Raw genomic sequence first — 25,934 nt, forward strand, 5'->3', positions numbered from 1 at the left:
CCTCAGATTTGGTCAAGCTGCTGGGGAGCTCTCTTCTGTGTGACTGTACAAAGTCTGCAACCCACAGGATTTGACCTAGAAGATCTTCAAAAGACTATTGAAGACCAGGTTTTAATTTGTGATTCTCTCCTGCAGCTCTGGCTCCATTCTGTCCCCCACCACTTCCTTCTCCAAGCGACCATCTCCTTCTACCTCCTAACACAGAACCTTGCCCCTATTCCATCAACCCTGCTACACACCTACTCCACCTAACCCCTCTTGATTTCTAGCTGCTCCTTCAGCATTTCTTCAGCTTACATTCCACCCCACTTTCCCAAATCCTCATGGCTGCTTTGTCCCTATCATTTCCTCATGGTCCATTCCTGCTACCCTCCCAGCCCCCTACTTCATTCAAGAGCCAATTCTGAATCTTGATGGAAAGCTCATCTAAAAAAAAAAAAGATTTCAGGAATAAAGAGGTTAAAACCCCTTTTCTTCTTCTATCTTTTGCAATGAACATATCACAGAACTGTCTTCTTGCCTGACAACTCAATGTTGATGATTCAAAACTATTATATCCTTGATGCATTTTACTATATGTGAATAAATAAATTGAATTTAGAGTTCCAGGATAGGGACAAATGAAAAGTGGATGATTAGTCACTGACATTTGCCAATACGCAAATGGTGTTACTGTGCTAGGTATTGGTTTATGATTACCTGAAGATTAATTGTAGGTCTGCAGAGAAATAGAAGTTACTTTCTAATCGGAGCTATCTTTTCTGATGTTGTATTAATAATGTAGCCTAGAATATATTGCAGGAGTCTTTCTATTTCTCACTCTAACAAACGTTAGAACTGTTACCGTGTTACATCTTATCTAGGCCAGAGACTACTGTATTACTTTTTCATTTCTAGGGATTTACTTTCTCTTTCATAATTTACTTCAGATCTCTTATGTCTGCATTGCTTACCTATAAAATGCTGCTATGGTATCCATCTTTAAAAAGCAAACAAATAAAATATATTGGCTTTGGAAATGGTCTAAATCCTAGTCATTATGGTGATTTAGTATCACACATCCACTCACTATCTATTATTGTCCAGGCTTAATGTATTATCGGAATATATCCTTTTCCCTAAATCACAATGTGAAAGGGTGTGTGAGTGTAAAATATCCTCTCAAACTATTTGGTTTTATTGAGTGAGAGAGTCATGATTAAAGATCTGTTTTACTTTTCAGTCCATGGCTGAACATCTATAGTCTAATAGCTGTTTTCAAAGACTTTCCCACACTATAATAACTTAATTTAACTTTATCAAAGCAATCATTCATGGCTTCCATGTGTTTAGTTTTCTGTGATCTTTACTGCACAATATTTTAAGATACTGAATGTGTGATGGAAAACACCTTATAAAAGAAAAATTGCATTTTAGTATATGTGATATCTTAAAAACCCACTATTTTACAAGCTTTAGAGTTATTTAATTGCATTGTTTTCACTAACTCTGTGTATAGCTAAGAAATAATGTCACTATCCTGCTCAATAGTTTGATTTTTCCCAATTCCTTTATAGATTCTAGACAGCCATCTTTTGAAGATAAGATACTGTATGTAAAGCCAACTCTCCTCAATTTAGATGTCAGTGTAACGTGACAGACCCAGACCAGTGGAGTATAGGAATCTGGTAGAGGACAAATATACTGGTGATGGAATATACTGTTCCCTGAGTGACCAGAGCAGGGGCTGCACTAGAGTAATCAGGAACCTGCTAGAACCAATTAAGACAGGCAGAATAAGACACCTGGAGCCAATTAAGAAACTGCTAGAATCATTTAGGACAGGCTAGCTAACCAGGGCACCTGACTTTAAAAAGGACCTCACTTCAGTTTGTGGTGTGCTTGTGAGGAGTGGGGAGCAAGAGGAGCTGAGAGTGAGAAGACATATTGTTGGAAGACTGAGGAGTACAAGCATTATCAGGCACCGGGAGAAAGGTCCTGTAGTGAGGATAAAGAAGGTGTTGGGAGGAGGCCATGGGGAAGTAGCCCAGGGAGTTGTAGCTGTCACACAGCTGTACCAGGAGGCACTCTAGACAGCTGTAGTCCACAGGGCCCTGGGCTGGAACCCGGAGTAGAGGATGGGCTCAGGTTTGCCCCAAACCTCCCACTCCTGATCAGACACATGAGGAATTGAGCTGGACTGTAGTTTCTATCAGAGGGGAAGGTCTCTGAGCTGTTTCCTGACCCACATGGTGAATCTGTGAGGCAAGCAAATCCATCAATAAGCACAGGACCCACCAAGGTAGAGGAGGAACTTTGTCACAGTAACTTTTAAAAAAAAAACAATTTTTCACTTTGTGATGAGGCACCTGCCCCATAGTGGGCTCTAAGGAGTTAATAGTGCCTATGAGAGACTGCACAGGAGGTGCTGTGAGGAGCAGCCAGTCAGGGCCAGGCTGGCCCATGTAAGAAGGATTGCAGAACATAGCAGCTTGGGTCACTCCCTGGGGGTTGAGGAGAGAGATGGACTGGCTGCCTTGCAGGCTGAAGGTAGCAAGCGCCCAGAAAGAGCAGTGCTGCTCGCAGAGACCCAGGAGCTAAAGGCAGCTCCTGTCAGGCTGCAGGATCTGCAGGTTGAGGCCCTGAGGGAAGGGCAAAGAGGGTGCTGAAGCTGCAGGGAAGTGGCCCTTGGAAATCTATTGTGGAGTCAGCCACTGCTTGCAGAACCCACTCTATCTACAAGGTCCCTGGGTCAGGACCCAGAATAGTGGGTGGGCTCAGGTCCCCCCTCCACCTATACCTTGCAACTGAGGAAGTGGCTTGACTAAGGGACTGTGACATCCCCCTGGAAGGGGGAGGGAGCACAGAGTGTGGCACAGCCTGAGGGCTGTGTCATGAAGAGGATGCTGCAGTCCTGGGAGTAAGTGGGTCCCTGGAGCAGAAGTGATGGTGGCAAGACCCCACCAAAAGAGGGTGCACTGGCTAGAAGGGCTGATCTGCAGGACATCTAGCAGGGGGCATTGCATTGGTGAGTACCACTCCATCACAGACTCAAATTGTCCCTCAAGATCTGAACGTGCAGAAGACTCTCTAGTGTAGATCTAACCCAAATGCCTTCTGTCTAAAAGCAATCCCTCACTCCCTACTCTCTCCAAGCCTTACATAGGCCTCTGCATGTAGTCCAATGCCTGGGTTCGTGAAGTAAGGGAGGAATAGGCTGTGGAAGGTGTGGGCAGGCCAGAGTACAACATGAGGATTAGTCTAATAGAGAGAACCAGGTAATATTATCTTGTCGGTGTAAGGAGGCCATCCTTTCTCTTCCTGCAGTACCATTCCTCATTTACTACACTACAAATGATGAAGGGGTCTTATAGACTCTGATTCATTCCCTTATAACATTACCTATCCTGTGTATTAAATGAGGCAGGGATCCTGTGGAAAAAAATAGTGTGATCATAAAATTAAAGGCTGAATCATAATCCATAGGTGTGAAAGGATTGAATTAAGGTTGCACGAGCAATTGTAAATCTGGAATTTCCCAACTATTGAGTGATTGACTTTGCAACCTGTATGGTCTCTGAAAGTACTTTGTTGGATCCAATACTGGTTATGTTGTAGAACAGGGGTGAGTAAACTACAGCCTGTGGGCTGGATGTGGCCTGCCAGCCATTTTAATCCAGCCCTTGAGCTCCTGCTGGGGAGATGAGTCGGGCTTGCCCAGCTCCAGCTGGGGAGAAGAGTTGGGGGCTGCTCCACGTGGCTCCCAGAAGCAATGGCATGGCCCCCTCCGGCTCCTACACATAAATTCTAGATTTAGAATAGATTGAGAACTCTGCATTCTCCACCATATACGTTAGACCCGCAATAGAGGTCTCTCGCCAGCAGTGCTCTTCATGATTTTTGAAGTAAGGGCCACTTTGGCAAAAAACCTTCAATGTGAGAGCCACATCAACTACTAAATTAACACATTGCTTACTACTACTTAATGTAATGTTATAGAACCACGCATGTAACTAAAACAAAGTCTATTTGTACCATAAAACGATACTCCTTTTATAAAACAATAACCAGGAAAATACATGGAATTAAAAAGGCACCTATATGAGTAACCTTTTTAAGAGCAGAATCATTGAATACTTACTTTAAAAACTGGATGAGCAAAAGTGCTTTTGGTTTTCATCTTCCAAAGCATGTACTTTTCCCTTTTTTGACTGGCTGGCTCTTGGAGGGAGCTTGGGGCTGGAGCAGGGGCATGGGAGGGGGGGCTGGCCCTGGGAGGCTGCAGGTTGGTTGGTGGAAGAGAAATGCTAGTCCAGCATAGCTAGGCCTGCTGTACTCATGCTAATCCTGGTCTTAATGCTGCAGAGTTATTCAGAACCTGCCCATTGAAGGGGGTGGCACTTACTTTCAGCAGGCCTGGGCCACACCACTCCCAGAAGGGGCCAACGTGCTCCTGTGGGAGCACATGGTACTGCATGCTGCCCCTTTCTGCAGACACCACCCCCCAACCTCCACTGGCCATAGTTCCTTGTTCTCAGCCAATGGGAGCTGCAGGGGGCTGTGCTTGCAGGCAGAAGTAGCATGTGGAGACCTCTGTCCATCCCCTACCCCCCACCTGGGGCTGCAGGGGCATGCAGGCCACTTCTGAGAGTGGCATGGGACCGGGACAGGCAGAAAGCCTTAGGGTTGATGGGCGCCACCATCGGCTTGTAGGCCTTGCAATGAAGAAAACTGGCCTACAAGATGGGGAGCAGGCAGACACCGGACATAGTGTTGGCATATAATACTCTCAATGCTCTTTATTGATTACAAAACAAACCTTACTCACTCCACATTCACACCCTAAACATACTAGATCAGAGTCCAAAGATCAGAATGGTCCTGATGGCCAGTCAAGATTCCTTTTAATCATAAGATAAGATGCAGGGAGCTGGTGAAAACCACACTTATCTCTGCACAGGATTTTTGAATAATAAATGACTTTGATTTGCAGAAATCATAAGCAACCATTTATTGTTCATTTTATCGCATCACTGGTTCTTTGCCTTTGTTTACTAGGCCTTCTACCCATGCAATTTCAAAGAGACAATCTTGGGTGGGCTACTATGATTTTAAGGCATGCCATTTCCTCCCATTCTCATGATTTTATATTAGTCAAGCTGGTGTTTTTCTCTTTTGCTGATTTTTTTTTCGTATTTTTTTTTAGAACATAAGATTGTTTTTCCACAAATAATTCTAATAGTCCTTACCGTTAAGTTCTTGCTTCGGTTGCTAACTTGCAATGTACGTATTCATGTCAAGCATCCATCATTCATTCCAGGCCTCAATAACCTATAACATTACATAAACATATAAAGCTTCTGGTTCCCATGGCTCTCACCTCTCGAGTAGAGACACTCTGATCAGAAGAACAGAGATTTGTATCTCCAGGCTGAACAGTTCCCTGCCTTCATTGTTATTCTCAATAGAGACAGGCTGCCTAAGCAGGCCTGCTTGCTTTCTCTTCAGAGACTGTTAAATAGTGTGACTGCTCACAGTTATAACAAGTCTATTTTATTCTTAAAGTAAAAGCATTACAGATAAATCATTAAAAATCAGTAAAAACCTACACACATGCTGCTAAGCTTGTCAGAGATCACCCCAACCCTAACATAAGCTCTAGCAGGAGCTGTCCTTCAGCACTCCATCCAAGGAGTTTCCTTGTGAGTTCAAGTACTTTGCAGCTCAGAATGAGAAGGCCCAGTCCTTCCAAGCCTTCCTTAAGGTTGGGGCCCTCCATGGACCAGTAGTTCTGCTCATTTGCTCGATCAGGAAGAAGACCTTGAGCATGTGTAAAACTAGGCTATCTATCAAAAAAACATTTCTTTGTCTGTCAGTCCAGGGAGAATCCAGTTTGAACCAGTGTATGCAACCTTCTCAATGAGATGACTTCAACCAGAGGAATTGCATTAGCATCTCTCCCCTCTTAGAGGAGTTGCATACAGTTCCGCAACAACACATACACAATTGCATTTTAATACAATGGACCTCAAATGTACCAAGTCTAATTCAGTAAGATTTAACTTAATTAAATAAACTTTAATTCCATAAGGTTTGCCCAGGGTACTGCAGGATATTGTCTGTCAATCTCAATTACTACGACAGAATATACAGTGCCTTTTGTGAAGGGAAGTTTGAATGTTTGATGCTTTATAGAAAACAATGGACTCCACATTTAAAGGTATGGCGACTGGTAAAACTGGTCTCACTATACCACTTGATTTATATTTCTTATAAATTTAATCACCTTTTGGGGGTATCAAATATTCATGAACCAGTCCTGCTTTGTGTGAATGTATTCATTAAATGTAAGTATGTGCCAAATAGTGAAGATGAATGTTTTCCAGCCTTTTGGTCTTTTGTGAACTGCTCTCTCAAATATTCATTATTTTTGTGTGATTGTGCACTCAAGGCACACAGCACTGTTTCTGCTTCACGAGTGGATGATTGAACATTTTAAAACATTACAATAACAAATGATGAATAACACACCTCCATAACAAATGTTCACATGAATAATAATTTTTGCTAAATTATCAGAATTATTAGAAAGTTATGAAGCCAAAGAACTGACTTTCAAGGCCACTATAAAGGAACCAGCCCTACTTACTCACCTAACAAACATCTACCAGATCAGTGAAAAGCAGAGATGACCAGAAAACACAGTTGCAACGGTCTGTATATATATTTTTTCCATACAGAAAGAGCAACTGCATATTTTTCATCAGGATAATATATATTAGATTAAAAGAAACAAGAAATAACAAAGGTAAAGTCAGCAGAGTATCTACAGTCTGTGGCATGCTGCATCAACTCTGCCTTAGTAAATGACAGCTGCTCCGATAGCAGGCAGTGTAAAGCCTGAAAGAACAGAAAATGAAATCATACACAGTGCCAAATGATTAAAGTGTTATATCTAGGTCCTGCCATTCCATCAATTTGTTACTTTTTGCTTATTGAAGACAGTGACTGTATTCTTTGCTTTTTAAACCTCAGCCTGGAGTGGGGAAACCTCAATCTGAAGCAGGAGTGTAATGTGCAAACATGTGCAGGAGGGAGCAGGTGAAGTTCGTAGCAATTACAGCAGACAACATATAGGCAGATGTGTTCTTGTGATAATGCAAGCTCCTAAGTGTATATTTATCCTCCCTTGCCTGTGTATCTGATGAAAAAGATAAATGTCTGCGTGAGTTGAGTTTTAAACTGTAACGATACAATGACTCAGGTTACATTTTCTTTTAGAATATCATTAGTAATGATGGATAATTCAGCACATTTTACTTGACTAAACTATATATAAAGTTTTTTTCTCTCTTACTTCAACATTGAATTACACTGGATTTAAAGAAGTTATTTTTCATTTATGCTGGCGCAAGTGAAGAGTGAACCAAGCCCTAAGAGAACATTTTTCTACTTGAAACTAAGCTTTTTTTTTTTTTGCGCGTATGACCCTGCTTCCATTTTTGGGTGTGTGCAGTGACTACTATAGAGTTTTGGAGCTTATTAAATTATCTGTATTGACTCTTGAGTATTTAGTGAGGGCATCTGAACCTAGACTGCCATAACTATCATTTCCCTCTTTCCCTAGTGTAGAGGCAATCTCTTTCCCTGTAAAGATGAGAAAAATGATCATATCTCACCATAAGTATCATGAGGACATGACTGGGATATGAAAATGTTCTGTTCACCTTATAATCTGACCACTAGTGTATGCTATTGAAACATGACAGGGAAACTACTATATAGTTACTTGAGAGCATTAACACAAAGCCACTTTGCTAATGAGTTACTCTTTGGGGACAAGCATGTGATTACAGATTAATAAATGAAAACTCAGGTGTCCAATTCCCGTTGCTAATAAGCAAATTTGCCTAGTAGTATTATCCTTCCTAGACTTTGAAAATCTATTACACTATGTACAATATCTAAACATGTTGGGCTGGATCCTTTGTGGATGTAGATCAGCATAGCTCCACTAAAGTCAGTGAGTAATGCCAATTTTGCACTAACTGAACATCTGGTTTATTATTCCATTTAGAAAAGACATTGCTCTCCAAATGTATCTGCTGGAATACATTTTCATTATGTTCCCATTCTGAAATTGTTGGGCCAGATTTTCAAACATGTGCACAGCCATGTTACATGAATCAGTCAGCTAGGTCTGCATTGCTTTGTGGGAGATGTAGTCCTCCAGGGAGCCTAGATTATAGGGGCCCAAACTAAAACTTCCACACTGTATTGCAGTAGGGAAATGCAGTTTAATATTGCTCTGACTCAACTTTTGGGTCAATTCAACAAATGAAATTAAACATTTCAATTTCAGTAATGTCAAAATGTTTAGCTTTCATTGGGAAAATATCAAAATGAAACATTTCAAAATCCATTTTTTATTTTGGAATGTCTCTTCCATGAAAAGTTTTGAAATTTTAACTCTGTCCTCTTTCAAGATCAAAACCATTTGGAAATGTCAGCATTTCCTGTGATCTGGGATGAGAATTCTGAATTTCAGCTCTAATTCTAAACATTTAATATCTGAGTCTAATGGACTCTGGTCTTGCCCTCCCCTGGCTCACTTGCTTAAATTTGAATTTCTTTTCCTCTTTTACATTTTTTCTTCCCTCTCCTTCCCATTATTCTTCTTCCTACACCACTTGATAGCTTTCCAGGCCACTGTGAAAACAATGCTAACCTTAATTAGTTGCTGGAGTAAACAGAGTTAATGTGAACTCAGAAATATTGTTCCCTTCCTGTTTCTATCTCTACTCTAGAAGCTTCTCTGGTTAGAAGCAACCTGCAGCATGAAGGGCCTGTTTGTATCCTGTCGTCTTGTTCTTCAATAAAGTTCAGACACCGTTTCATTTCTATCTGTTTCTGCTTGTTGTCACGCCCTCTTCAGGGGCTCTAGACAGAAGAAAATATCCCTGATCAGCACAATTGTTTAATGGATTGTGAACAGGCAGAGTCAGAGAAAACCTTCTCTGAAAACTCAGAGTGCCTTAAAGATTAGGAATTGGACCTAGAAGTGAAGGAGGAATCAGTAGAAAGTGAAGAACATTACTTCAATGTACTCTGGACAGCTGGTTCCATTTGACAGGGTATCTGCTATGCACTGTACAATCTGTCTCTGTCAGGCCTGGATGGGCAGCACTGAGTAGGGAGTTCTGCAGTCCAATCTGGAGTTGATGAATGGAGTGCATCAAAATTGCTAGATTATTTTCTGAGAGACTGGATTGGTACATGTTCTTTTCCTAATAACACATGGAGATCAGATCTCTATGCTCATATTGTTACATCTCTTAGCTACCTTTAATATAACTGATCATAAGATTTTATTGACTTGTTTGTGTATTTTAGTAGGAGTAGATGGTGTTATGAGGGACAGATTCACACCCAAAAAAAAGAACTGCAGCTAGAACATTTTGGGTCCTTGGCTGTGCAACATCTTGTATAACAGGATGCAGACTAGTCAGCATCAGGTTAGAGGGCAGATCCCAGTGACAAAAGATAAAGAAGCAGTCAGATCTGCAGCACTGTTTGTAATGTCTCAGGTATATGGAATAAAAGTTTGTTACTGTAAAGCCTCAGGGATTTCTGTGTCTTATTGACAGAAGCAGACTATTATGTCAGAAGTAAACTTCTTTAAATAACTAATAAAATCATCCAAAGCACAGGACTTGGTGGTGTTGGGGGACTTCAACTATCCAGACATCTGTTGGGAAAATAAAACAGCAGATTATCCAGCAAGGTCTTGGAATGTATTGGAGACAATTTTTTACTTCATATAGGTGGAGAAAGCTACTAGGGGAGAGGCAGTTCTAGATCTGATTTTGACAAATAGGGAGGAACTGGTTGAGAATTTGAAAGTGGAAGGCAACTTCCGTGAAAGTGATCATGAAATGGTAGAGTTCATGATTCTAAGGAACGGTAGGAGGGAGCATAGGTGCTGACTCTGTGAGTGCTCCAGGGCTGGAGCACCCACAGGGAAAAATTATCGGGTGCTCCGCACCCACCAGCAGCCAAGCTCCCCTTGCCCCCCCACCAAGCGCACCACATCTCTGCTCCTCCCTTTCCCTCCCAGTGCTTCCTGCAGCCCAACAGCTGTTTTCGAGGCACTTAGGAGTTTCTGGGAGGCAGGGGGAGAAATGGGAATATGGCATACTCAGGGGAGGAGGTGGAGAAGAGGCGGGGTGGTGACTTGGGGGAAGCTGGTAGAATGGAGTGGGAAGGATGTGGAGCTGGGGTTGGAAAAGAGGGGGTGAAATGAGGGTGGGATGAGGGCAGTGCAGAGATGAGCCAGGGGTAGGGAGAGCAGCCCCCGGCCAGAGGGGAAGTCGGCCCCTATGGGAGGGAGAACAGCAAAATAAAGGCAATGGATTTCAAAATTTTAGCAAACTCAGGGAGTTGGTAGGTAAGATCCCATGGGAAGCAAGTCTAAGGGGAAAAACAAAGACAGTTATCAGTTTTTCAAAGACACATTATTAAGGGCACAAGAGCACACTATCCCATTGTGTAGGAAAGATAGGAAGTATGGCAAGAGATCATCCTGGCTTAACAAGGAGATCTTCAATGATCTACAAATCAAAGAAGAGTTTTACAAAAAATGGAATCTAGGTCAAATTACAAAGGATGAATATAAAAAAATAACACGAGTACGGAAGGACAAAATTACAAAGCCCAAAGCACAAAATGATATCAAACTAGCTAGAGACATAGAGAGTAACAAGAAAATATTCTACAAATACTTTAGAAGTAAGAGGAAGACCAAGGACTCAGTGAGGCAGGAAAAACAATAACAGAAACTGTGGAAATGGCAGAGGTGCTTGATGACTTCTTTGTTTCAATTTTAATCAAGAAAGTTGGTGGTAATCGGCCGTTTAACATAGTGAATGCCAGTGAAAATGAGGTAGGATTAGAGGCTAAAATAGGGAAAGAACAAGTTAAAAATTACTTAGATAAATTAGATGTCTTCAAGTCAGCCAGGGCCTGATGAAATACATCCTAGAATACTCAAGAAGCTGACTGAGAAAATATCTGAGCCATTAGCTATTATCCTCAAAAAGTCATGGCAGATGGGAAAGATTCCAGAAGATTGAAAAATGGCAAATATAGTGCCCAACTACAAAAAAGGGAAATAAGGAAAACCTAGGGAATTACAGACCAGTCAGCTTAATTTCTGTATCTGGAAAGATAACGGAGCAAATAATTAAGCAATCAATTTGCAAACATCTAGAAGATAATAAGGTGAGAAAATAAGTCAGCATGGATTTTTCAAGAACAAATTGTGTCAAACCAACCTGATAGCTTTCTTTGGGTATGTCAACACTATGGGATTATTCAGATTTTACGTAAACAGGTTTTGTAAAACAGATTGTATAAAGTCGAGTGCATGCAGCCACACTAAGCACATTAATTTGGCGGTATGTGTCCATGGACTGACACTAGCATTGATTTCCAGAGCACTATACTGTGGGTAGCTATCCCATAGTTCCCGCAGTCTCCCCTGCCCATTGGAATTCTGAGTTGAGATCCCAATGCAAAAACAGTGTCGCAGGTGATTCTGGGTAAATGTCGTCACTCAATCCTTCCTCCGTGAAAGCAACGGCAAACAATCATTTTGCGCCCTTTTTCCCTGGATTGCCCTGGCAGACGCAATAGCTTGGCAACCATGGAGCCCATTTTGCCTTTTGTCACTGTCACTGTTTGTGTACTGGATGCTGCTGACAGACGCGGTACTGCAGTGCTGCACAGCAGCATTCATTTGCCTTTGCAAGGTAGCAGAGACGGTTACCATCCCTACTGCACCGCCTGCCATGCCATTGTAAATTGGTGATGAGATGATGATTATCAGTCATTCTGTACCGACTGCTGCTGTCATGGGTGCTCCTGGCTGGCCTCACTGAGGTCGTCCGGGGGTGCATGGACAAAAATGGGAATGACTCCCTGGGTCATTCCCTTCTTCATGTTATGTCTAAAAATAGAGTCAGTCCTGCCTAGAATATGAGGCAAGTGTACTAGAGAACCAGAGGGCACAGCCACTCCGTGTAAGAGCCCCAGAGATCCCGCAGAAATGATGAGCTGCATGCCTTTCTAGGGTGTGCACCTTCAGCAACCCCACCCGTTGCTTCCCTCCTCCCCTAGCCCTCCTGGGCTACCGTGGCAGTGTCACCCATTTGTGTGATGAAGTAATAAAGAATGCAGGAATAAGAAACACTGACCTTTTAGTGAGATTAAAATGAGGGGGAGGAAGTCTCCAGCTGCTATGATAGTCCAGGCAGTATAGAATCTTTTCTTTAGACATGAAAGGGGTGGGGGACTGATGGAGCTCAGCCCCCATTTGCTGTGATGAAAATGGTTACCAACCGTTCTGTACCATCTGCCGGGAATGACTGGGAATCATTCCCATTTTTACCCAGGTGCCCCTGGCCAACCTCACCGAGGCCAGCCAGCAGCACTCACGGGCTGATGATGACGACGGATAGCAATCATATTGTACTGTCTGCCATCGGGAAGGGGATGCTGGTGTTCAGCACTGCAGCACCCCATCTACCAGCAGCATGCGGTAGACATAGGGTGACATTGAAAAAAGACGAGAAACATTTTTTCCTTTTTCTTTTTTGGGGGGTAAGGGTGTAAATTGATGACATACACCCTGAAACACCCAGGAAAATGTTTTTGACCCTTCAGGCACTGGGAGCTCAGCCAAGAATGCAAATGCTTTTTGGAGACTGCAGGGACTGTGGGATAGCTGGAGTCCTCAGTACCCCCTCCCTCCCTCCATGAGCATCCATTTGATTCTTTGGCTTTCCGTTATGCTTGTCACACAGCACTGTGCTGTGGACTCTGTCTATCATAGCCTGGAGATTTTTTCAATTGCTTTGTCATTTCGTCTTCTGTAACGGAGCTCTGATAGAACAGATTTGTCTCCCCATACAGCAATCAGATCCAGTATCTCCCATATGGTCCATGCTGGAGCTCTTTTTTGGATTTGGGACTGCATCGCCATCCATGCTGATCAGAGCTCCACGCTGGGCAAACAGGAAATGAAATTCAAAAGTTCGCGGGGCTTTTCCTATCTACCTGGCCAGTGCATCCGAGTTCAGATTGCTTTCCAGAGTGGTCACAATAGTGCACTGTGGGATACAGCCCGGAGGCCAATACCATCGATTTGCAGCCACACTAACTCTAATCCAACATGGCAATACCGATTTCAGCGCTACTCCTCTCTTCAGGTAGAAGTACAGAAATCGATTTAAAGAGCCCTTTATATCGATATAAAGGGCCTCATGTGGACAGGTGCAGGATTAAATCAGTTTAACGCTGTTAAATTTTGTTTAAACGCGTAGTGTAGACCAGGCCTTTGACAGGGTAACAAGCCTTGTGGATGGGGGGAAGCAGTAGACATGGTATACCTTGACTTTAGTAAAGCTTTTGATGCTGTCTTGCATTACCTTCTCATAAACTAAGGAAATTCAATCTAGATGGAGCGACTAAAAAGTCGGTGCAAATCTGGTTGGAAAACCATTCCCAGAGAGTAGTTATCAGAGTTCACAGTCATGCTGTAAGAGTATAACGAGTGGGGACCCACAGGGATCAGTTCTGGGTCCAGTTCTTTTCAATATCTTCATATATGATTTATCTAATGGCAGAGAGAGTACACTTAAAGTTTGCAGCCAATACCACGCTGGAAAGGGTTGCATGGGCTTTGGAGGATAGGATAAAATTCAGCATGATCTGGAGAAATGATCTGAAGTAAATAGGATGAAATTCAATAAGGACAAATGCAAAGTACCCCACTTTGAAAGCAACAACCAGTTGCACACATGCAAAATGGGAAATGACTGTCTAGGAAAGCATACTGTGGAAAGGGATCCTGGGGTCATAGTGGCTCCCAAGCTAAATATTAGTCAACATTGCAAAAAAAGTGAACATCATTCTGGGATGTATTAGCAGGACTGTTGTAAGCAAGACACGAGAAGTAATTCCTCTGTGCTGATTAAGCCTCCACTGGAGTATTGTGTCCAGTTCTGGGCACCACATTTCAGGAAAGATGTGGACAAATTGGAGAAAGTCCAGAGAAGAGCAACAAAAATGATTGAAGGTGTAGAAAACATGACCTATGAGGGAAGATTGAAAAAAACGGAGTTGTTTAGTCTGGAAAAGGGACAGGGGCAGCTCTATGTTTTTTGCCGCCCCAAGCACAGCAGGCAGGTGGCTTTCAGCGGTGTGCCTGTGAGCTGTCCACTGGTCATGCGGATTTGGCAGTGCACCTGCGGGTGGTCCGCTGGTCCCGCGGATTCGGCGGCATGCCTGCGGAAGGTCTGCCAGTACGGTGCCATCGGCGTCCCCACCACTGAATTTCCACCGAAGTCACGGGACCGGCAGACCTCCCACAGGTGCGCCGCCAAAAGCCGCCTGCCTGCCACCCTCACTGTGACCGGCAGACTGCCACCTGCGGCTTGCCGCCCCAGGCATGCGCCTGCTGCGCTGGTGGCTGGAGCCACCCCTGAGAAGGGAAGACAGAGGAGATATAAGTTTTCAAGTACATAAAAGGTTGGAAGGAGAAAAATTATTATTAACCTCTGAAGATAGGACAAGAAGTGATGGGTTTAAATTGCAACAAGAGAGATTTAGGTTGGATATTAGGAAAATCTTCCCAACTGTCAAGGTGGTTAAGCACTGGAATAAATTGTCTAGGGAGGTTGTGTAATCTCCATCTTTGGGGGGGTTTAAGAGCAGTTTAGACAAATACCTGTCAGGAATGGTCTCGATAATATTTATTCCTGTCATGAGTGCAGAGGACTAGACTAGATGACCTCTCAAGGTCCCTTCTAATCCTATGATTCTATGTCCCCGGAAGGACAAAGCAACCAGCAGATCTGGTTGTTAGATTTAGCTAATCAGACAAAATAAACACAAACCTCAGACATGGCAGGCAGCCAGATTTCAGTTCCTGGACCCATGGACACAGAAGGGGATGTCTTCAACAGTTAGCTCTTCTTCAGAGCACAATGCTAAAATTATAAAATTGCCACAGGTCTGAATGAAAATGATAGAAGATTAAGAGCTGAAACACTGCTGTCAGTAATGGGAAAAGAATGGCCCATGCTTCAGCAACACCTGGACATGTCACCAGCAGACTGCAATGATGCCTCTAAAGTTTTGGAGACACTCCAAAATCATTTTGAACCTATGCTAAATGCTATATATGAATGCTACCTCTTCAGCAAGTGGGAGCAAGCATCTCCTGAAACTATTGACCTGTATATTGCCAAGCTGTCCAAAATGGTAGGTTCACGTGAGCACGACATTTTCAAAGAGGGGTTGATAGGAAATTGTTTAGTCATAGGAACCCAAAGACAAGCGAACTCAGAAGAGAATGCTCAGAAACCACATGTTAACACTAATAAGGGCTATAGAAATAGGTAAAGTGAACAAACAAACTCTCGCTCACATGGAGATGATAAACTCTTGTTGCATAAGTACTGTTCTAGTATTTGCTGTTTTAATTTTTTTATTACAGAACCAAATTTTGTTACTTAGGAATTCTGTCTTAAACAGGAGAAGAGGAAGGTCTGAGAGCAGCTTCTCATCCACAAGAGGGAGCTGCAGCTAGAATCTCTAAAGGTCTGAGCTACGCAACATCTCATTTAAAGACTGTAGAATAATCAGCAGTAGGTCAGAGGACAGATCACTCTGATTAAAAAATAAAGAAACAGTCAGTACTGTTTGTAACATCTCAAATGAATGGAATAAAGGTCTGTTACTGTAAAGCCTCAGGGGTTTCTGTGTCTTATTGACAGAACCAGAACAGATGAGCCTGCCCTTTAGTGACTTCTGTCCCTTCAGAGATAGAAATAATAGCAAGAAAAACCTCTAACTACTCATGAAAGGGGCTTGAATAATGTACTTTGGCCCAGGCTAAACAATGCTTTGAGAAGTGAAGGAAAGATGTTCTCAGTGCAGGCATGATCAAAGTCTTGGCCACCTGCTTTAATTGTTCCCTCATCCTATAAACATGTGCTTTCTTAGACTGAGTTTTAAACAGCTGTTTTTTTTCATCCAGTGCATATCTCACAGACACTGACATCTGAGTGATGGTATTTGCTGCCTCATCTGAGAAAATGTATAGCTGCTTGTCATCATGGAAATCATATGCACATATAGGTTTCACAGTCTGCAGTACATACAAAAAGGCTTGGTCTGTTTCTCTCACATATATAGAATAATGAGCATCAAAAAGTAAATTAGGACCAAATTTTACAGTCCTTTCTCAGTAAGACTCCACTGGAAGTTATATATGAGTTATGATGGCAGAATGTGGCAATAATAGTAAACCAAGAAGAGCAAACAGTCCAGTGTTTTTAAATTTAGGACTTTAATAGCCTTACACTGATGTTCCCAGAATCTTCCTGAATCAAGAACAGGTGGTGGCACCACCTGGTACACTCTTGCTAATGAAGACAACATAATTTTGTCTCTAGGTAATTTTCACTTCCAAATGTCATTTCTAGTGATGAAGGTCTTCAGCACTAATTTCACTTGATGTTATAAGTTAGAATAACCGAAGTAATTAGAATGTATCACCAGCTAGTTGCTGGCCAAATGTAAAGATTTTTTGGAATTTTATACAAAAGTAAAAGTATCTGCACAGAATAATCTCTCTAACTATTACTGACCCAGAGTGATTAAAAAACAAAGAAACAAAACTTGTTACAATTCACTGAAGCCAACACCTTTGCATGTTAACTACAGCTAAAATAAAATTATGGTCTTTTTATAAATGCTGGAAAATAGGGATTATAGTTAACATATTTAATATTTCATGACTATTAAGGGAATGCAGGAATTCTTTATCATTGTTAACTGTCTGGAGACTACAGAGGTATACAGACATGTCAAAAGGACTAACCGTCAGTTCAATGCATCTGTGGGACTACTCAGGAGCTTAAAATGAAAAACATGTTTCAGTGCTTTGCTGAATCTGGGTCTTGGGGTCCAATCCCAAACCTACTCAAGTTAATGGCAAGAATCCCTTTGGCTTCAGTGATGTTTCGATCAGGACCTTAATGAGGAAATATGGACTGTGATGCTTTCACACTGACAATGACACCCATTTCTGTATCTGTATTTTATATAATATTGAGTTACATTGACTTACATTTATAAAGAGTCTTGTAGCACCTTATAGATTAACAGACGTATTGGAGCACAAGCTTTCACGGGTGAATACCCACATTGTCAGACGCATGCGTGTTCACCCACGAAAGCTTATGCTCCAATAAGTCTTTTAGTCTATAAGGTGCCACAGGATTCTTTGTCACTTTTTACAGATCCAGACTAACACAGCTTCCCCTTTGATAGTTACATTTATAAGTGTTTGCAGGATCTTGTGCATTAGTGTGGAAAAAAATGAGACAAAGGTCTCGATCTTACACATGTTGAACTCAGTAGTAAAGCTCCCATTCCCTTTAATGATGGAGTATCAGTACCAAAATGAACATGGAAACCTACTTGTCTTATAGACTAAGTTACTTAGCCTATTAGCCCTTAAACGTTCCAGGTGCCATTGATAACTAGTCAATGTTTTCCTAGTATTTGCAGCATTTCTTGACACTGCTGCAGATACTAAAATAACCTTGACTAGTATAGAATCATAGATCATTAAGGTTGGAAGGGACCTCAAGAGATCATCTAGTCCAACTCCCTGCTTGAAGCAGGACCAATCTCTAAATGGCTCCCTCAAGAATTGAACTCACAGCATTGGGTTTAGCAAGCCAACGCTCAAACTGCTGAGCTATCCTTCCCCACTATAGTATAGTATAGTATAGTATGTATAAACACTTAGTATATTATTCAATATTATAATAAGCATAAATAAGTAATAGACTAGTATACTAAGCATAAATAAGTAATAAGCCAATTATACTAAAGCAAAAAAATGGAAAGTTAAAAGCAGCCAGTGTGCATGCCAAATGGTAATTTCCACACATTTAACATACATTAAATTAATTTAATGTATACTTTAGGCAACTAGTTTTGAAAATTTGACCCTCTATGACTTCTTTATGATGTTGGATGGAGTATTTTATAACAGATTTTATATTCTAGAGGCAGCAGGCAGAAAAAAAGTACTAGTTTCTTTTGGATTTTATAGTAATTTATATTGCTTTAAGGGAAGGGATTGAAGGGGAATTTTTTTAAAAAAAAGAGAAACTAAATCTATAATAGTCATTAATTGAAAAATATTTTAACTTCAAAATATTTTACTTTAGGATGGGATGGAGGATTTTGCTGCTTCTCACATTCTGCTAACTTCATCTCAGGATGATTTACAGGGTCTCAGAGGCTCCTTCAGTCATTGGTGAAGTTACAGCAATCATTATGATCATCTATTCCAGGGGTAGGCAACCTATGGCACATGTGCCAAAGGTGACACGCGAGTTGATTTTAAGTGGCACTTACACTTCCTCGGTCCTGGCCACCGGACTCTGCATTTTAATTTAATTTTAAATGAAGCTTCTTAAATATTTTAAAAACCTTATTTACTTTACATACAATAGTTTAGTTATATATTATAAACGTATAGAAAAATACCTTCTAAAAACATTAAAATTTAATACTGGCACGCAAAACCATAAATTTGAGTGAATAAATGAAAATTCTGCACACCACTTCTGAAAGGTTGCCGACCCCTGTTCCAACACCAAGGTTGGGTAGGACTGACTTTTGTCAGTCTCTTGGCTTAGACTTGAGCTGGCTGATAGTCTAGAAACTAAGTTACAGCAATGGGGCAGTACAAATATTGCTCTGTAGCCTCAGAGGAGGATTCCTCCCCAGTAAAGTGTGTGTTTATTTGTTTTTCCTCAGTTTTCAGAAAATGTACTTACATCAGGCAATGGGGAGAAGGTTTGTGCATTTTGATTGAATAAGAATAGGGCCCATAATTGTTCACAACCCTGTAAGTATATATTTGTACCAACTTATTTTAAAAAAGCGAATAAAATTACTGACAAATTTCATACATTAATGCAGTTAAAAACCATTGAATTATAAAAACTTGAAAGTTCATTCACATTCCAACAAATGCCTGGTATACAGCAACACGTGGGAACACAGCAAATCTCTGTCACCTTGTAAATATTCACAAATATAATCCAGTGCATTTTTTTTATTCATTTCTAGCCATGGACTGGACTGTAGAATTTATGAATTTCATTAATTTGCTCAAACAGTAATTTGCCATTATCTATTTAGCTTTCAAATCAAATTTCAATGTTCCTCCTCTGAAAACTTCTCTTTGGCTTCACACAAATTGGAGGTGAAAATAGGAAATGTATTGACTTTCCATTTATCTACCAAAAGAGTGTTTAATTTCCCCCATCAACTCACCAATGATTTCACCAAGGTTGAGAATTTTTCATACAGTTCTATTCAATCGTCTGAAGAGGGATTGTTTTACGATGCAATAGCAGCCACAAAAGAGGGAGACACCCTTTTAAACAAGTTCAAAGGTAACACAAGATTGGGAGCAATTTTTTTATGTTAAGTTAAATACCTTTAAAATAACTGTATCTTACACTTTCAGGACTAAGTTTTCAGAAGAGCTCAGCTCCCATTTAGAGATGTAAAATAAATTGAAACTCTGGCTCTAATAGTGAGTGCTGACTTGGCACATTTGAAAATATGGCCGTCAAATGACTAAAAAAACTGGATAACATGAGGAGACACTTGAATCCACTCATCTCCTTTAACTATATTTAAAAATATGGGATTAGCATCTCATTTTTCTTGGGAGATGCTCTCAACTTGTTAGTTTCAGTTGGGAAGAAAAATTACACAGACAGATCCTTGTGTAGGAAGATATTAGCCCTGTGCAGGATTTCTGTAGAGTGCTTCTTTCTAGTTTATTGATATTACACAGTAACGTTAGCAAAGAAAAGAAGTTTAAAACAAAACAATTTTTTCTTCCTCACAAGATGACAACTAAATTGACAGAGGTTTCTTTCTCTTAGTACATAAAACACGTAAGATTTTGGAATAAACTCCATGAACAGTTGCAATCTGTTTTGCTTCTGGGACATGAACCAAGTCTATTGCAGTCATTGGGACTCATTTCAATGACCTTTGGATCATGTCCATAAAGAGCTCAAGAAATAGACTAGAGAACTCTCTCTTTTCAAATAAGCTGCTGAATTGTAGTGTAAGATGTGCTATCCATGCACTTGTGAACTGTATTTCAGGATACAGTTGCCAAAGCTGTTCAAGTTTTTCCAAAGCAATTTATTACATCTGATGAACAACAGCTGTTTAAATGAAAATTGCATTCACATGCATAAAATGTAGTCAAGCAATCTTGGGTTAAATATGAAAATAAAGGTCTGTGTGCAGTTTTGTTGTAGCCTTGATGGTCCCAGGGTCCGAGAGAGAAAAAGGGGGGGAGATAATATTTTTTATTGAACAAACTTCTGTTGTTAGAAGAGATAGACAAGTGTTCAAGCAAAAGACTAGTTGATGTTTCGTCAACAGATATTGATCCAGTAGACAATATTAGCTCATCCACCTTGTCTCTCTGAAAATAAAGGTAAGTTATATTCATATTCAGCGCATGCCACAAATGGTAAGAAAGGAGCTGAATAAATATGTACTTCCTTAGTTCCTAGTGGAAGTGGTTGAGAAAGAAGCATATCTCCAGCTTACTGGACCCAGAGGTTTCATTTTCTATTTGAACAGCTTGGGAAACAGATTGCTTACATCAACATGCTTTTTAAAGTAAAAAGCCTGGCACAGGACCCAGAGCTCACACATCATAATCTTCTAGGGCTTCATCTTTTGTCCCAGTTTGTCTAGCTGGTCCCAGTGTCTCATGATGATAAATAGAGTGTTTTATCTTTCATTCTACATTTAATGAGAGTTGTAAACATGTGTTGTTCTTTACATAAGAGTTGGTGGAATGGTAATAAAATATCCAATAAAATGGTTTATTGGTATCCTAGGACATTTGGGCAGAGATCCCCAAATGACTTGAAATGTGAAAGAGGAGGTGTGGATCTCCAATTCACAACAAGCAATCTGACATTATCACTGAAACACTACAACAGTTATTGTTCCAACTCTTTAAACTAAGTTAATTACTGATCCTGATCCTATAGAATGTTGATTCCCTCTTCAACAGCCATTGGTCATCAAGGTTCAAAACCTATACAGATTGTCCAAGAGTGGCCCAGTCGAAATCCAGCAGAGATTAATCTTTACACTTTCTTAACAGTGTCAAAATAATTAAATAATCAAAGAATTTAAAAATAAAATCACTGGGTCAGTGACGTTTCATTCTTTTGTGTGTGCACGTTTCACAAAGTTTATCAATGTGTAAAAATTCAGGGCCGAAGTCCCTGGCAACGTAGTCTGGTGAAAAAGAGGACTGTGCTGGAAGGCAGGAGACTGTAGACTATTCCTTACTCTGTCGCTGTCCTGATGTGAAACTTGGGCAAGTCATTCATCTCTGTCTGTAGTTTTCCTCCCATCCCGTCTGCCTTGTCTATTTAGACTAATCTAGTTGGGGCACAGAGTGCCTCTCGTTATATGTTTTATATAGTACCTGGCTCTGACCCCCTATATTGATTGTCTCTAAATGCTACTGTAATATAAATAATTACACTAAGACCTATGGTAAACAAATATTGAAGTTACAAAGTCAACCACACAAAACGTTAGGAAATCCTAGAATGAAGGTCAACTGTACAATCTTAATTTGCCCCCTTGTGCTTATGCATGATGATAATCTTTTAGTTACATGATCACATAGATTTTTTTCCACAGGATTCTGGCATATTCAGCATAGGTGCCAATTCCGTAGGTGCTCCAGAGCTGGAGCACTCATTGGAAAAAAAATGGTGGGTGCTGAGCACCCACCAGCAGCCCCCCTACCAGAACCTCCCCCTCCCCCAAGCGCCTCCTGCCTGCTGGCAGACCCCACCAATCAGCGCCTTTCCCGCTCTCCTATCGCCTACCACCTGCTGCCGACCAGCTGTTTTGTGGCGTCAGGGAGCACTGGGGCGGGAGGGGAGTGGAGCAAGAGCACACCGTGCTTGAGGGGAGGGGGCATGGAGATGGGAAGAGGTAGGGAAAAGGTGGAGGGTGTGAGGCCTTGGGGGAAGGGGTGGTGTGGAGGGTGAGGCCTGGATGAAGCCGGGGGAGGAGCACCCCCCGGCAGATTAGAAACTCTGCACCTATGACATTCAGTGCATACAATAAACAGTACTCAATTAATGAGCAGCTATTCAATATTTTGTTAATCCTCATCATTCAAAATTTATGCCTTATTTACTACATATGAGACAAATCCTGGTCTGAATATAGACATTAATTTCCCCATGGGCTTTTCTATAGTGTTTGTCATAATAATATCTGAAAGTTTGACAAACTTTAATGCTTTTATTTTCACAACACCCCAGAAAGGTCAAGTCTTGGTATTATCCCTATTTTACAGGTTGTGAACTGAGACGGGGAGATTAAGATCAAGAATATCTACTAACTTAGCTGCCCAAATTCAGACCCTTAGGATCTACTTTTTTCAGAGTACTTAGCATTTTATATCACCTTCTGTTCAAAGCTCAGTTCCCACTGAGTGCTTGCCTCGTGGGTTTGAAGTTCCTTACTCATAACATGAGGAATACATAGTTAATAACCACCAGAAAAAGTTTGATTTAAATGACTTGCCCAACTTCATATAGGAACTCTGTAGCAGAGGCATGGATAGAATCCAGTATCTCAGTACAACACTCAGCTGTCTTAACCGTAAGACCATCTTTCTCTTCCTACAGTCCCCTACATCATTCACTATGCACCTTCTAACTTCTACAGCTAATATTTCATCCCCAGAGCAGCTCTAACTTGTGAATAGAGGCAGGGTCTTGTGGAAAAACTAGTATGCGGACATGGAATTAAAGACTTACAATGCAGTCACACAAAGAATCAAATTATGATTGCATGGGCAAAGTACATGGCATCTGGTCCTAATATTCCATTTATTTGAACGGATGTTTCATTTACAATTTCTACTGAAACACACACACTGTCTGGTAATACTAATGGGTTAAGTAGGAGTGCTATGACTACCACCATACTTTGTAGAGGAGGACAAAAATTCAGGGCTAGTCTACACTGGCCACAGCAGCGCTTTAAAGTGGCTTGTGTGGTCACAGCAGACTGCTGGAAGAGAGCTCTCACAGCGCTCTAAAACGACCACCTCCATGAGGGGCATGGCTCCCAGTGTTCGTGCACTGTCTACACTGGTGCTTTACAGCGCTGAAAGTTGCTGGGTTCAGGGGGGTGTTTTTTCAGCCCCCTGAGCAAGAAAGTTGCAGCGCTGCAAAGTGACAGTGTAGACAAGCCCTCAAGTTCTTGTTCTCTCTCTCTCTCTCTCACACACACACACACACACACACACACACACACACACACACACACACACAGAGTAAAATTCATTTGATTGACATAATGTGTTTAAAATAATTAGGTCTTTGTGTTGTTTGTCCTGTTCCCAACCAGGGTAGGGTTGCTTCCAGAAAGTCCTTTAGATCAGCCTGATTAGTAGAGCAATGGGTTATTTTCAGCAAGATGATACAGGCATGAAAGGATGAGTCATACTGATTCTTCATGTGTCTTAGTAGACTGCTGATGCACTATGGAAACGTACCACCTACATTCATTCCATTGATTTAAATGGAATGCGTCTAAAATGACAACAGCACACCAGGTGCTGTTGAGAAACATCAGTAAAGGGATTAAATAGTCCTGATATTGCATCAATTGGTTTAACATTAATTTTTAGTTGCCTAATGTTTCACAAGACATAGTATCAGTTGGGGTTGTTCTTACAATACATTAATGCAGAAAATCTACAAGCTGCAGTAGTATTTTGACAGGCAATAATCAAATTTTCCTATTGACTTCAATAGCCATTGGATCGGGCTGCAAATCCCCAGGAGAGATAGGCAGAGTATTCACAGTGAACAACTCATTTGACAAATTTTTCCCTCTTTTTAATTCATGAATGGGTTGTGAATACAATTTTTTTTTACAAATTTGTTCTTTATTCAAAATTACTACTAGAAAAATTCTTGCGAATATATTTCAGCCTAGAAATTGTGTGCACTCTATTGACAGCATGTGTTCACTAAATCCCTTAGTTGTTATTACTCACATGACCTTGTTTCTGCTTCTTAATTAATGTAATTAATGGAACTGCAATAAAACAGAGCAGTTTGTAGAGTTAGAAAGAGCAAGGCTAGCTGGATAAAGCAATTTCTGGGACATTTTAAACTGTTTCCTTTCTGGGCCACTTGACTCAAGCCTTGCCTGGCACATCACTGCAAAACTGAGGCTATTGTAATAGCCTAAGCTGGGGTAAAATTAAAACATTAGTTATAGTCAGTGGTGAACCAACAAATAAATTAAGGCTGCACATCATTTTTTATAATAATCACCAGTTTTTATTTGCCTATGACCTTGTGAAACTTCATCTCTCTGGCTCAAATTTTCCAGACTTGCTCTGTCTGAGGGTAATTTTTTTTCTAGCCGTTTCATTGAAAATGTGAGCACAAAGACTTGTAGCTTTGAAGATTGAGGTTAGGGGATTTTAAACAATTTCTCTCATCTCGTTCAAACAGAGTAACTCTGTCTGTTCACGCACAGTCTCAGATGCAAAGGATATATGGCCAACTCCTGATCTGTTTTACTCTGTTGCCTTTGTGACAGGGTTTCGGCCACAGGCAGTTCAATGGTCTTTCATGTGAATGGTGTGGTCATGTGTGTTGGACTATATAGTGAAGAGACAGCAGCAGCTGCAGAGCAGTCAGTTACTGCCTGAAGCTCAAAGAGTGAGAGCTGGGTGCCTGGCTGGAAAAGCAGCAGGACACTGAACCACTCACTGTAGGCTGGACTAAGCCCAGGAAAGGCTGCTGAAAACCGGGTTCCTGACTGGCTGGAAGAGCAGCAGGACCATAGACAGGTCAGTACTGGCAAGTTGTGCCCTGCGGCTAAGCCCAGAATCTAGCCAGCCTGTGTAAGAGCTGTCAAAAGGACACCTACTGATGGTACTGAGATGGGCCCTTGTTGGGCTATTAAAGTAGGTGGTGTCCCATACCAGGGCCATGAGAAAGAATTAGTGACTGTCTATCCTAGAAGGGGGTGCGGGAGAAGAAAGACAGTGTGTGTACTAGGCCGGAGAGCTGAGTCACTGGAGACCCCCTGAATAGCCATTGGCCAGAGAGATGCTCGTGAGAGGTGGACGCCACCTCATTCAAAAATTTGGCCCATCAAGTTAACAACAGAAGCTTTCAGAATGCCCCCTAAAATGATGATGTATTTTTGTTAGCTTGCTTAACTTCCCTGAGGGAGATTTTATTTTCTTCTCTCTTTCCTTCCTTTGCTAAGACAACACTGAGTGTACAACAAATGCACAAAAGCAAGGAAAGAGGGAATTGAGCCTGCAACTCTATTTTTAATTAACCTGCCAGTCTGCTATATTATATTGCAGCGCATATGGTGACTCGCTTCATATGATGTGGGAAAGAATTTCAGCCTCAATTCCCTGTTTCCTTGGGAATCAGCCCCCTAACATTACTTTTATGCTGGTGATGTTCTCAATTTTTCTGAGAGTTTATCTTAACTATGCTATTGATGTCTAACCTCCTACTGTTCTGTATATATCCAATCTACCAAGAGCAGAATAAAACCTGCCTGCAGTGAACATTCACTTCATGCTGGTTTGTATATTCATTTCAACTGGGAAAGACACTAGATGAGCAAACAGATGCCTTCTAGAGGAAAACAGGTGCACTATACACCCACTTTACATACTGATTGTGCCATTATATCCTCTGACACAATATTGTGGAAGTTAGAGCTGTATACAA

Source organism: Gopherus flavomarginatus, chromosome 2, assembly GCF_025201925.1.
Source record: "Gopherus flavomarginatus isolate rGopFla2 chromosome 2, rGopFla2.mat.asm, whole genome shotgun sequence".
Lineage (NCBI taxonomy): Eukaryota > Metazoa > Chordata > Testudines > Testudinidae > Gopherus > Gopherus flavomarginatus.